Source organism: Lynx rufus, unplaced genomic scaffold (genome assembly GCF_022079265.1).
Source record: "Lynx rufus isolate CCGP_SWC_20201006 ecotype Redwood Valley unplaced genomic scaffold, mLynRuf1.p SCAF_6, whole genome shotgun sequence".
NCBI classification, from domain to species: Eukaryota; Metazoa; Chordata; class Mammalia; order Carnivora; family Felidae; genus Lynx; species Lynx rufus.
In genome coordinates this window covers 36,049,114-36,063,767 of record NW_025814878.1, presented here as the reverse complement: position 1 = coordinate 36,063,767, position 14,654 = coordinate 36,049,114, and positions in this window count along the sequence as shown.

Genomic DNA, 14,654 nt, shown 5'->3' with positions numbered 1-14,654 from the left:
ACTGACTGGATTCCTTATACCGTGCCTTTTATTTCCATGACTTATTCATTCCATAACTGAAAGCCTGTATCTCCCTCTCCCTTACTTGTTTTGCCCAACATGCTACTCCTCTTCCTCCTGGCAACCACAGTTTGTTCTCTATATTTATAGATCTGATTCTGCTTTTTGTTTATTCATTTTTTTTAGATTCCACTCATAAGTGAAATAATATGGTATTTGTCTTTTTATGTCTCACTTATTTCACTTAGCATAATACCCTTTAGGTCCATCCACATTGTCTCAAATGACACAATGTCATCCTTTTATGGCTGCATAATACTCCATTGTGTATATATGTATACATGTCACATTTTCTTTATCCATTCATGTATTGATGGACATGTAGGTTACTTCTATATCTTAGCTACTGTAAATAATGCTGCAAAAAACATAGGGGTACATATATATTTTCAAATTAGTGTTTTCATTTTCTTTGGGTAAATACCCAGTAGTGGAATTATTAAATTATATGTTATTTCTACTTTTATTTTTTGAGGAAGCTCCATACTGTTTTCCACTGTGGCTGCACCAATTCACCTTCCTACCAACAGTGCATGAGGGCTCCCTTTTCTCCACATCCTCATCAACACTTGTTATTTCCTGTCATTTTGATTTTAGCTTTCTTTTTTTTTTTTCAACGTTTTTATTTATTTTTTTGGGGAGAGAGACAGAGCATGAACGGGGGAGGGGCAGAGAGAGAGGGAGACACAGAATCGGAAACAGGCTCCAGGCTCTGAGCCATCAGCCCAGAGCCTGACGCGGGGCTCGAACTCACGGACGGAGAGATCGTGACCTGGCTGAAGTCAGACGCTTAACCGACTGCGCCACCCAGGCGCCCCTGATTTTAGCTTTCTAATTGGTGTAAGATAATATATCATTGTTGTTTTGATTTGCATTTTCCTGATGATTAGTGATGTTGAGCATCTTTTCATGTGTCTATTGGCCATATGTATGTCTTCCTTGGGAAAATGTCTATTCAGGTCCTCTGCCCATTTTTTAATTGGATTGTTAGTTTTTTTTGGTGTTGATTTGTATAAGTTCTTTATATATTTTGGTATTAATTCTTATCAGATATATCATTTGCAAATATCTTCTCCCATTCAGTAGGGTTTTTTTGTTTTGTTTTGTTGATGGTTTCCTTTGATGTACAAGAGCTTTTTATTTTGATGTAGTCCCAAAATTATTAAATGAGATGACTGGGTGACTCAGTCACTTAATTGTCTGATTCTTGATTCTCACAAACCGTGAGACTGAGCCCCACATGGAGCTCTGTGCTGACAGTGCAGAGTCTGCTAAAGATTCTCTCTCTGTCTCTCTGCCCCTCCCCTACTCTCTCTCTGAAAATAAATAAACATTAAAAAACTGAATATAAGAAAATTATTAAAGACCTCAAATAGCCAAAGCAACCTTGAGAAAGAACATGGTTGGAGGCATCACGCATCCTGATTTCAAACTATATTAAAAAGCCATAGTAATTAAAACATTATGGTAGTGGCCTAAAAATAGACATATAGATCAATGAAACAAGATAGAGCCCAGAAGTAAAGCCATGCATATATGATCAACTAATTTATGACAGAACAGCCAAGAATATATAATGGGGCTAAAGATAGTCTCTTCAATAAATAGTGCTGGGAAAAGTGGACAGTCACATGCAAAAAAAATCCCCAACTGACCAACCAACCACCCAACTGAACCAAATTAAACCAAAGAAGGAAAGAAAGAAAGAAAGAAAGAAAGAACAAAGTAATAAAGAAACAAAGAAAGAAAAGAGGACCACTATCTTATACCATTCACAAAAACTAACTCAAAATGGATTAAAGACTTGAACGTGACCTGCAAACCATAAAACTCTTAGAAGAAAACAGAGGGAGTGAGCTTCTTGACATCATTCTTGGCAATGATTTTTTGTATCTGACTCCAAAAGCAAAGACAACAAAAGCAAAAATAAAAAGTGAGACTATATCAAACTAAACGCTTTTGCACAGCAAACATCAACAAAATGAAAAGGCAGCATTCTGAATAGGAGAAAATATTTGCAAATCATAGATCCAATATGAGGTTATATCCAAAATATTTAAAGAACTCATACAACTCAATGGCAAAAACAAACAAAAATCAACCAATTCCATTGAGATATGGGCAGAGGATCTGAATAGGTATTTTTCCAAATAACATATACAAATGGTGAACAGGTACATTAAAAGGTGCTTGACATCACTAATCATCAGGAAAACGCAAATCAAAACCACAATGAGATGTCACCTCACACCTGTCAGAATGACTATTATCTTTTTTCGTTACTTTTTTTTCTTTTAATTTTTTTTCTTATTCTTTTTTTTTTATTTTTTTACATTTATTTATTTTTGAGAGACAGAGCACAAGTAGGGGAGGGGCAGAGAGAGAAGAAGACACAGAATCTGAACCAGGCTCCAGGCTCTGAGCTGACAGCACAGAGCCCAATGTGGGGCTCGAACTCACAAACAGTGAGATCATGATCTGAGCTAAAGTCGAGCGCTCAACTGACCGAGCCACTCTGGTGCCCCCAGAATGACTATTATCAAAAGACGGGGAGGGGGAGGGGGGACAAGAAATAACTGTGTTGGCGAGGAAGTGAAGATAAGGAAAACTTTGTGCTCATCTACAGTGAGGGGTAAGGGCTGTAAATTGGTGCAGCCAATATGAAAAACAGTTATGCAGATTCCTCAAAAACTTAAAATAGAACTATCATATGATTCAACAATTTCACTTCCAGATATTTATCCAAAGGAAACAAAAACACTAACTCAAAAAGATATATGCACCCTCATTTTCTATGCAGCATTTTTAACAATAGCCAAGACATATAAGCAGGTGTCTAACAATGCATGAATGTATAAAGACAATATGGTAGGTAAATACAATGGAGTATTATTCAGCCATAAAAAAGAAAATCTTGCCAACTGACAACATGGATGGACCTTGAAGTCATTTTACCAAGTGAAGTAAGTCAGAGAAAGACAAATACCATATGATTTCACTTATATGTAAAGTAAATGTAAAATCTGAAAACAAACAAGCAAAACTGCAAACTCCTAAGTACAGAAAATAGACTAGTGATTGTCAGAGGCAGGGGCCAGGGAATAGGCCAGATGCGTGAAGGTAGTCAAAAGGTACACACTTTCAGATATAAATTAAATGTCATGGGGATGAAATGTACAGTATGGTGACTATAGTTAATAACATTATATTGTACATTTGAGAATTGCTAAGGGACTAGATCTTAAATGCTCTTATTACAAGAAAAACACTAGTACTGTGAGAAATGTTAACTAGACTTACCGTGATGAGCATTTCACAATATATACAAATAGTGAATCATGTTATACACCTGAAATTAATGTAATATTATATGTTAATTTTATTTCAATTAAAGAAACTAAATCATAGAAGCTACTGTACGATTCTATTTCTCTGAATAATTTAAAATACACAGAAATTGATAAATTTGTTGATGAATTGCACTGAATTAAATTCTAAATAATGTTTGATTTTAAAAAGCATGCAAATTTGAGTTTAGCCAGTACAAATTTCATTGGAACTTTTTCTTAAGTGAAAGTCCACATGGAAAATAAGAGATAAAGGTGGAATTGTATTGATTGAAACAGGGGATCCACATCATAACTGCCCACTGTCTCCACCTTCTAATCTAAATACCCCTCCACCACAAAAATCTTTGGAGAAGCTCTATGAATCCCCTAAAGTTTATCAGAACACTTAAACATGAGCCTAGTCTCATAATATACCTGATAATCCTTTGTAAGTGAAGTGTGGCTTCTTAATTAACTAATGCTTTAGTAGCTCTTCCCTTTGGACATCTATAAAGGAAAAAATATGAATAGTTCAATCTTTAGATTCTAAAATCAAAAGTCATAAGATAGCCCAAAGAGATTTGTCAAGATCTGATGAAAAATGCATTCAAAATGATGACTGAAATGAATCAAAATAAAAACAACAAAGAAAACAAAGAAAATTCTCTTCTCATCCAGACTTCTCAGGAGTCACATAAACAGACAGCTATAAACCCAAAGAGAAAAATCACTTTTGATCATAGTTTGGCATAATCACATGTCCCTTACAATCTCTGCTCACTGACTCCAACATTAGGAATGTCTGTGTCCTAATATTATGTGGATATTCATTTTTTTCAGAAGCCAAGTTACGTGTCTTGTATCAGACAGACACTCATACTTCCGAATTTCCATGAAACAATTCTGTCTGCATTTACTCAAAATGCAACCTGAACAAAAAACTATTCAGAACTTGATTATAAATAGATTCTTTTGTTAGTTAAAAATCTGGTTCCTTTCCTGACAGCGAAATGCCTTTTGGAGCTTCTAAATATTTATTTTAAAACCTTACCTAGCTCCTAAAATAGTAGATTCACCTTTTATAAATCATAAATGAAAGAATGGTCTAAAACTTAAGTGCAATTATCTTATAAAATAAAGTCTTGTGGAGCTTATTTAAACTCAGACTTCAAAATATTGATTTTTACTTTCAATAATACATAACCATTACATTTAATACCTATTTTCTCTACTGATATATCCACATTGTGATTTAAGTAACAGTAGGAAGAATTTTATATAGCTGTCAAATCTCTCAGTCAACTATATTTTAGAGATCTACTTTCCCAGTTGTTTGAATAGCCTTTATAATAAGGTACATGAAATTTATAAGTAAAGCTAAAATAGATTGTGAAAAATCTTAGATTATTTCTTATTAGACGATGTAAAATTTATGAAATACCAAGAAGAGCTTTTATATTCCATCTTCAAAATTCATTTTATACTTCTTTTATTGTTTGTATGGATTCACATTTGCTTTAAATGTACATGTGTTTTGTGGAGGACGGGGAACAGTATGTCCAAAGACGTTGTCATATGACAGCATCTGATGTAGCATTTTAAACATTATTTTGACATCTCTAATAAAAATCAGGACATACTTCAAAGTATACATCAAGAACTATTACTTATAAACCCAGAGCAAATGAAATGGAAAATAATATTCTCAGCAATTTAATTTGGATTACATCTATCCATGTTTACTTGCTTCTGTACACTTAGACGCACTAATGCTAAAAAAATTAATGTTGGCAAGAGGAGCTATGCTAAAAACTTTTCCTAAGACATTAATTCCCTCTTATTTTTTGGAATGCATAATCTGTAAATTTTACTGACATTGTAAATCAATCAAAAGTGCTTAGAATACCAAATGAGTGTATGCTTCATAGTTAAATGTACAATAATGGAAAAGATGAAAAACATTACTGCACCACTGGTATGGTGGGAACGCTTATCTAATTACACAGCTCATCAGTTCCTGCCAAATAAAAGGGCAACATCCAGGTGGAGCATCTTGATTTGCTATGTAGTTCTTTAACAGGAATGTTCAAAAATATTTTATTAAATTTGAAAGAGGTAATCATCAAAGATCAGTTATTAATCCACCCAGAAAAATGTACTCCTTTCAGCCTTGTTTTTGGAGCAGTGATTTCAGCCATCAACTATGAACACTTTTTTATAACACACTGATACTACACAGCTATAATCTTCTTTGTTATTTTCAATAATTCTGAGTCTTTCCTGTATGGCATAGGGGTTCTTTGTTGTTGTTGTTTTAGAAAAAAAATTTAAGTTTATTTATGTATTTTGAGAGAGAGAGAGAGAGCGTGAGCAGGAGAGGTGCAGACAGAGAGGGACAGAGAGAATCCCAAGCATGCTCCTATGCTCAGTCCAGAGCCTGATGCAGGGCTCCATCTCATGAACCATGAGACCATGACCTGGGCTGAAATCAAGAGTCAGACGTTTAACCAACTGAGCCAACAAGATGCCCTGGCACAGTTTTTAATAAACCCAGCTCTTGAACAATTGTATAATCAGTGGCACACCTAAAAGGGTACAGTTCCTCTTTACAGAGAGAACAACTAATAAAGCTTTCAAAATCAAAATCAAAATAAAATAAAACAAAACATCTCTCTTTATCAATAGCTGCCATTTATCAAGATCCAGGAACAATATAGCTACACCCGCACAATGAATAGTCACCTAGAGATTTAATCAAGCATAATTTTATGCAGTTCTGGAGTAAAGTACCAATTTTTCTTTTTACAGTAAACCTTAGACAGAAGTCACTAGGAAATATGCCCTGTTGTGGTTTCAATTGTTTCCTGTTATTACTCAATTGAGTTAACAGCTGGTCCTTCTCTTGTCTTATGGTTCCTCATCCTCCATGTTAGACTGTTTCCATACTATGTAAGAAATACCAGCCCCTGCAGATGTTCACTCTATATATTTTAAAATACAATACAATGTCTCAAACAAACATGTCCACATCAATAACTATGTGTGTTTGCACTTTACAGTGAACAAATGATTGTAATTATAGATGCAACATGTAGCATTACCATCTTCATTTCACATGATGTAATGTGCCTTCTATAAAACGCTACCTTCTGTTCCTTAGTATCAGATAGGTTTTGTGGAACACTTTAGGTAAGCAGAACAATGGGAGAAAGAGGAAAATAAAACCGTTACTGACTACTTACGATGTGCAAGGCTATTATACCATTGAAACATTATATTTTGTCTAATTCTTATACTAACTTTTTAAGGTGGATATTTTTATCCTTAAATTAAAATTAAAGACATCAAGAAAGACTTCAGTAGGCAAAGATACATGCCCAGGTCATATACTAGTTATTGATGGAGCCAAATATGTATAATCTATGGGCCTCAGCTTGTTTTATATTACAGTTTCTAGGCTCTATGGAACCTAAAAAATTTTCCTGTCATTACTAGTGAAGACCTTTACTTTGCAGTTATTCTCTTCTATGTTTTATCGCATTTCTTCTTATTCTCTTCTCCTGCCTCAGCTTGTAGAAGCAGTTGAGGTACAAACAATTGCTTATAGCTCCACTGGAATTTTCTTGTTTGACAATTATATTATTACTGTATCAACACAGAGATTTAGCATTGTCTCAGCCAAGGCAAGGATATTTCCAATTGGTGATTCTCAAGTCATATTGTTGTACTAATGCTTAATATTGTCTTTAGGAACTCAAAGACAAGAATAGGAGGCATGCTTGTTCATTTTACAGGTGAGCAACTTTGTATGCAAGTTAACATACAAGTGTAATAGAAATCACTGGTCAGAACCCTTATAGACTAAAAACAATTTGAATTTTGAAGTAAACTCAATAAACTAAAAAGAGAAATAGAATTAAATTCAATAAAAGATGTCTGCTCTCACCACTTTTATTCAACATAGTGCTGGAAGTTCTATGCATTCAATGATGCAAGAAAAGGGAATTAAAGTCAGGGGACAACTTGAAAAGAAAGAAATAAAACAGACCGATATGCTTATGATATCATTGTCTACATAGATAATCCCAAGAATACACAAAACGCTTTCCAGAACTAAAAAAGTAGTTCAGCAAGATTTCAGGATACAAGATAAGCACACAAAAATCAATTATATTTCTACACAGTAATAATAAACATCCAGACACTAAAATTTTAAATGCAGTACCATTTACAATCACTCAAAAATTTATATACTTAAGTATAACTCTAATAAAAATACATGATGTATATGCTTAAAACTGAAACCAATGATGAAATAAAATCAAATAAATTTATATATTTTGATCACCTTCATCAATTTCACCCACCAATAAAAGGATAACCTTTTCAGTAAATGGTGCCAGACAAATGGAAACAAAAACAAAAACCTCTACCTAAGTGTCCCACCAATCCAAAAAAGCAAAAATTGATAAATTGGGTTACATCGGTTTCAAAAATATTTGATCTAGGAAAGATCCTGTTAAGATTATAAAAAGCTAAGCTACAGAGCCAGAGAAAATATTTTCAAACCACATATCTAACAGGACTTGTATCTATAATATATAAAGAGCCCTCAAAATCTAGCAGATAAAATGTAACTAAATCCAAATAGAAGATGGACAAAAAATGTAAACATACATTTCATCAAAAAAGATATATAGGTAGTGAATAAGTACATTAAAAGATGTTCAGTATTATTACTCATTAGGGAAATGCAATTTAAAACCACAAAGAGATATCAGTATATACTTAGCAAAAGGGCTAAAATTTAAAAATAGTGACAACACTAAATGCTGACAAATATGTGGAGAAACTGAATTAGTGTATATTGCAGTTGGAAATATAAAATGGTACAGCTACTCTGAAAAACAGTGTGACAGGTTTTTTTTTTAAGTTTTTAAGAACCTAAAATGCAACTAATAAACCTAGCAATTGTACTACTGGTTATTTATCTTGGAAAAGATGAAACCAGGTTCACACAAAAACCTGCACATGAATGTTACTTGAAACTTTATTTATAATAACCAGCAACTAAAAACTGTCCAGATGTCCTTCAACAGATTAATGGTTAAACAAGCTATGGTACATGAAACGTGGAATATTGCTCATCTATAAAAAAATCACTTTGTTTTAAAATTCCAGAATAGTTAACATACAGTGTTATATTAGTTTCAGGTGTTCAGTATAGTGATTCAACAATTCCATACATTACTCAGTGCTTATTAAGATAAGCTTATTAAGATACTATTAATTTCCTTCACCTATTTCACCCATCCCCCCACCTACCTTCCCTCTGGTAACCATCAGTTTGTTCTCTACAGTTGAGTCTGTTTTTTAGTTTATCTTTTTTTTCCTTTGTTTTGTTTCTTAAACTTCACATATGAGTGAAATCATATGGTATTTACCTTTCTCTGTCTAATTTATTTCACTTAGTATTACAGTCTCTAGATCCATCTATGTCGTTGCAAATGTCAAGATTTCACTCTCTTTATGGCTGAGTAATTGTACATATGTACCACATCTTTATCTATTCATCTATTGATGGACACTTGGGCCGTTTCCATAATTTGGCTATTGTAAGTAATGCCTCAATAACCATAGGGGTGCATATATTTTTTTGAATTAGTGTTTTCATATTCTTTGGGTAAATGCCTAGCAGTGGAATTACTGAATCATACGGTAGTTCAATTTTTAATTTTTTGAGGAGCCTCCATACTGTTTTCTACGATGATTCCACCAGTTTGAATTCCTATCAACAGTGCATGAGGGTTTCATTTTCTCCACATCCTCACTAACACTTGTTGTTTCTCCTGTTTTGGAGTTTAGTCATTCTGACAGGTGTTGAGGTGATATCTCATTGTGGTTTTGACTTGGAAAACAACAACAACAACAACAACAACAACAACAACAACTTTTGATATACACAAGAACCTGGATGAATATTCAGAGAATTTAATGAGTGGAAAAAGCCAATTTCAAAAAGGTAAATGCTATATAGTTCCATTTAAATGACATTCATGAGGGGCACTTAAATGGTTCAGTCAGTTAAGCATCCGACTCTTGGTTTTGGCTCAGGTTATGATCTCACAGTTTATGTGTTTGAGCCCTACATTGGGCTCTGTGCTGACAGCATGGAGCCTGCTTGGGATTCTCTGTCCCCCTCTCTCTCTGCCTCTCCCCCACTCACACTCTATCTCTCTCTCTCTCTCTCAAAAAAAATTTTTTAAATGATATTCATGAGAAGACAAAATTGAAGATTTGGAGAGAAGATTAGTGGTTGTAGAAATTAAGGAACAAAGAGAGGAGAGAAGTGAGTGTGGTGATAAAAGGGGAACATAAGGAATCTTTTTAGTGACCTGTTTTGTATTTTGACTGTATTAATATCAATATCTTGGTTATGATACAGTACTATAGTTTTGTAGTATGTTACCATTGGAAAATACAGTAAAGAGGGGCGCCTGGGTGGCGCAGTCGGTTGAGCGTCCGACTTCAGCCAGGTCACGATCTCGCGGTCCGTGAGTTCGAGCCCCGCGTCGGGCTCTGGGCTGATGGCTCAGAGCCTGGAGCCTGTTTCCGATTCTGTGTCTCCCTCTCTCTCTGCCCCTCCCCCGTTCATGCTCTGTCTCTCTCTGTCCCAAAAATAAATAAACGTTGAAAAAAAAAATAAAAAAAAAAAAAGAAAATACAGTAAAGAGTACATGAGATCTCTTTGTATAACTTCTTGTAACTGCATGTGAATCTATAATTATCTTAAAACTAAGAGTTAATTTAAAAATATATGAAGACTGAAGCAAACTAAATAAACTGGAGAGAAAAAAACTAAACAAAATAAAGTATAAATTAGTCTTTGAAAATAACAACAAACTTTTTTTGCATTTTAAACTATTTTTTGCATGCATTTATTAAAAGCAATTTAAAGAAGTGTCATTTATTGATGTATTTGCTCAATACTTCACTTTTTCATTCAATTGAATATTTTCAAATATTAACTAAGAACTTTGAAGACACTGTCTTTCTCAAGACACTTAAAATTGTATACAGCATTGATTATGTGATTTTTCATGGACCTCCAACATTGACTTAAAATGACTCTATAACATCACTTTCTTGTATAAAAACATGAAACTAAGGATTAGGTTCTCATGCTTATAGTTCCTGATCTTTTCCACAAAGAAGTGTTTGTGACAGCAAATTATATGGGAAATATCTGACCCAAAAGTAAACTAAAAATAGAATTTAAAACTGAAAACTAGATGCAAAGAGAAGGCTGAATTGCACTAAGCCACTTTGGTTAAAAACCAAAGATCCTAAGTAGTGCCTCCGTAAGTTTCTAAAGGTAGACTTTATAGTTAAACAGAAGCAAAGGGAGTGTAGGTTTCAGTAAGAATTAATACAAGAATGATGATTATGACCTATCATTGTGTTATTGGACTTTCTACGTTATTTTTAAACCTTTACAAATTGCTCACTTTTTAAACCTTTACAAAGGAATAAGAGAGTGACTATTTGAGTTAAATTTGAAGTCATTTAGTGTAATTTTGCATTTAGCAAGATACAAAACAAAAATATCAGTGACTGAGGCACTTGCTTTGCAGCAAGTAATTGCTTAGACACAAAGGCATATCAAAATTTTTCCATTTCTTACTTCATTTTGAATGTTAAGACAAAAATTTGACATGGTTAAGAAAAAGGCATGTGACATCAACTCTTGCAAAAGCCATCATAAACGTTGTATTGGGTAAGGGGCTTGAATAAAAATTTGAGGTGTTAATAAACTACCTATTATCATTTTTAAAGGACTATATTTCTCAAGGGCTATGCTGATGAAATATTTGTGTATTTCTTCCCAAGTTAACTTTTTAAAATTCCTTTAAAGTCTTTGTGGAAATTCGCCATCTCAAGACATATTTACCTAAAAGGAGGTGAGTGTTTGAAAATAATAAAATTATTGGGGTGCCTGGGTGGCTCAGTCGGTTAAGCATCCGACTTCGGCTCAGGTCATGATCTCGCGGTCTGTGAGTTTGAGCCCCGCGTCGGGCTCTGTGCTGACAGCTCAGAGCCTGGAGCCTGTTTCAGATTCTGTGTCTCCATCTCTCTGACCCTCCCCCGTTCATGCTCTGTCTCTCTGTCTCAAAAATAAAAATAAACGTTAAAAAAATTAAAAAAAAAGAAAAGAAAATTATATCGTGAATTCTAAATGTAAGTCTAAATATATTCTTCAAATCAAAGAATAGGTAATTTGGCAATAGACACATTTGAGTAAAATATCATGAACATCCCTACTACTGGTCATCAAATTAGTCCACCCTTCTAATGAACTTGTCTTTCTCTTCTACTTGAAGGTGTTGATGTTCTTAATTAAACAACTAAAGGGATCTGGCCCAGTTACTTAAAGCAAGATGGAGCATACTGGGAATTATTACGGCCATTCATGGCCTACTTAACATGGCTGGGGCAAGCAAGAGCAAAGGAAGAGAGTAGACACAGTTACAGATGCACCATAAGGAACTAAAGTCCAGTCTGAGAGCCTTGTTGACCAGGAATCAGGTAACAGGGTTTGGTTTTGGCAAGTGGGCAAGATAGAGGTTTTAGCTGTTCTAAACAGGTAAGAAGAGTATAGCAACAGGCAATTTAATTGGGACACGAGGTTACCTCTCCTAAGTCCAAGCAGGATGTAAAATGTTGACATCAGGAAGTCTGGAAAGTTGTAATAAGAACTTAGTCACTTAGCTGAGGTTCTAGAGCAGAACAGTAACATCATCTGATATACACTTTAGTAGGGAACTCTACATACCAACAAGGCTGGGTAAGAGACCGTAACAATCACCCAGGTAACAGATGACACTGGCTTGAATCAGTGTGGTGACAAAGGACATGTAAGAAGTGGGTTTCATTCTGTATATCATTTGCAATAAGGCCCACAGGATTTTCTGATAAACTACATGTGAGATATGTAAGAAAGAAAGGCAGTATAGCTATCCCTTGGGAGTGTAGGCAACATGGGAAACAGTTATCATTAACTAATGTGAGTATATAATATATCATGACTTAACGAAACTTTTTGAAAGTTAAAGAAGATGCTATTAATAATTATTCTGAGAAAGGCAAAACTGCAGTATCTGGATTTAATGCGTTGAAGCCTGTAGGAGGAGCTGAATTGAGGGTGAGGAGTGTTCAACATTAGGAACTAACTTTTAGATATAGTAAGTTTCATAGGCCTATGGGATATCTAAAGGAGCAATTAATTGCATATAGGTCACTGTATATATGTTTCTGGGTTCAGAGAGTTCTGGATGGGAAACAAAAATGTTGGTGTCATCAGTACACTGATACTATTTAATTTCTTTTTTTAAATATCTTTTTATTTTTTCTAATGTTTATTTATTTTTGAGAGACAGAGAGACAGAGCATGAGTGGGGAAGGGGCAGAGAGAGAGGGAGGCACAGAATCCAAAGCGGGCTCCAGGTTCCGAGCTGTCAGCACAGAGCCTGATGCGGGGCTCGAACCCACGAACCGTGAGATCATGACCTGAGCCGAAGTCAAACACTTAACTGACTGAGTCACCCAGGTGTCCCAATACTATTAAATTTCTTTAAGACTGGATAAGAGAAAAAGGGAATGTGTATAACAAGATAAGACAAGAGGCCAATGGTCTGAGTCTTGAGCCACTGATATTCAGAAGACAGGAGCACGAAGGCACGCCAAGGGCAGGTGGGAGGGGGATACTGTTAGAAGACCTTTGACCCAGTTCAGGATAAATTTCTGCCTCATGTAGATTTAACCCAGAAGAATACACCTCTAACTTGTTTTTAAAAATTAACACCTGAGTTTTTTTTTAAACTAAAATATTGGCTGCCTTGTCAAATGCATAGGAAAATGGTGAACCTTAAACCACTGCTTGAAATCTAATCAAATTCTATTTATTCACACAGCTAAAGACACTCCTATCTTCCTTTAAACAGCATGACAATACTCTCATAAACTTTCTGCTAATGCCCCTGCAAATGGATTTCTAAATAGAATACATTGCAGCCTGTGTGCTGATTCAACTTAAGCTAAATATTATAATCACTAATAGAAGGCTGCCAAACCCAAGTTCCCATGGGAGGTGGTTAGAAACAAAATAAACCTTTGTAAAATTATTTGTATAAAATTCACCAGGACAATGTCGAGACGAATCACTAGCCAGAGTATGGAGAATATCACCATCCATCAGACAACTTCTTAGTAAAGCAAAAATAGAAATCTTTTGGCACAAAATCAAAGGCCATATTTTGAAGCAAAAAAGATCAACAGAAGAACAATAAAGCCTTTACAGTTTAAATTCTCAACCTTAAAATCTCCCTCAAAAATAATTTCTTTCTTTCTTTAACGTTTCTTTTTTTTTTTTAATTGAGGATAAGTATTACTTCCACTAAAAATCTATCAGATTTTTGGTACTTTGTCCTGTGATAAAAAGCATTTCACAACAGACAAGGGAAAAGCTGAACTGAAAGTGTTTAAAACTTAGTTTTGAAGGAATTGGGAGAGACTCATTTTTCCTAAAGTCACTAGTGTCCAAATGTTTTTATGATATGCATAAATGTAAAAAATTTTAAAACACTACCCTTAAACTTGAGAATTTTTATAACTAATCTGAGGATAACCAAAAGAGAAAATCTTCAATCTAAGACTTAACTGCATCTCTAAAACCAAATTGCTTACAAGACATTTTGTTTTAAATGCCTAAAAAAGACAATTTTTCCAAAATAAAGAACAAACTTGCCATCTTCTAATTCAAAGTGACAACTACTGCTAGTATTTCTGGCTTTATCAATAAACCCCTCTGCTCCAGTTCTCTAGTTTAAAATATTCAACCATTTTTTATTCCTTTTCCTCTTTTCATCAGCCTTTATCTAATCACATAGTATGTTTTTGAAAATGTTTTTTCTCATGAGCACTGGGTGTTGTATGGAAACCAATTTGTCAGTAAATTTCATATATATATATATATGTATATATATATATATATATATATATAAAATCAAACATGAAGTAAATAAAACATGTTTTCATTTATGGAAAAAAAAAAAGAAAATGTTTTTTCTCAGTGCAACTCTGCATAAGAAACTCTACTTAAAATACTGTGTTCTTGGGGTGCCTGGGTGGCTCAGTCGGTTAAGCATCCAACTTCAGCTCAGGCCATGATCTCATGGTTCTTGGGTTCAAGTCCTGAATTGGGCTTTC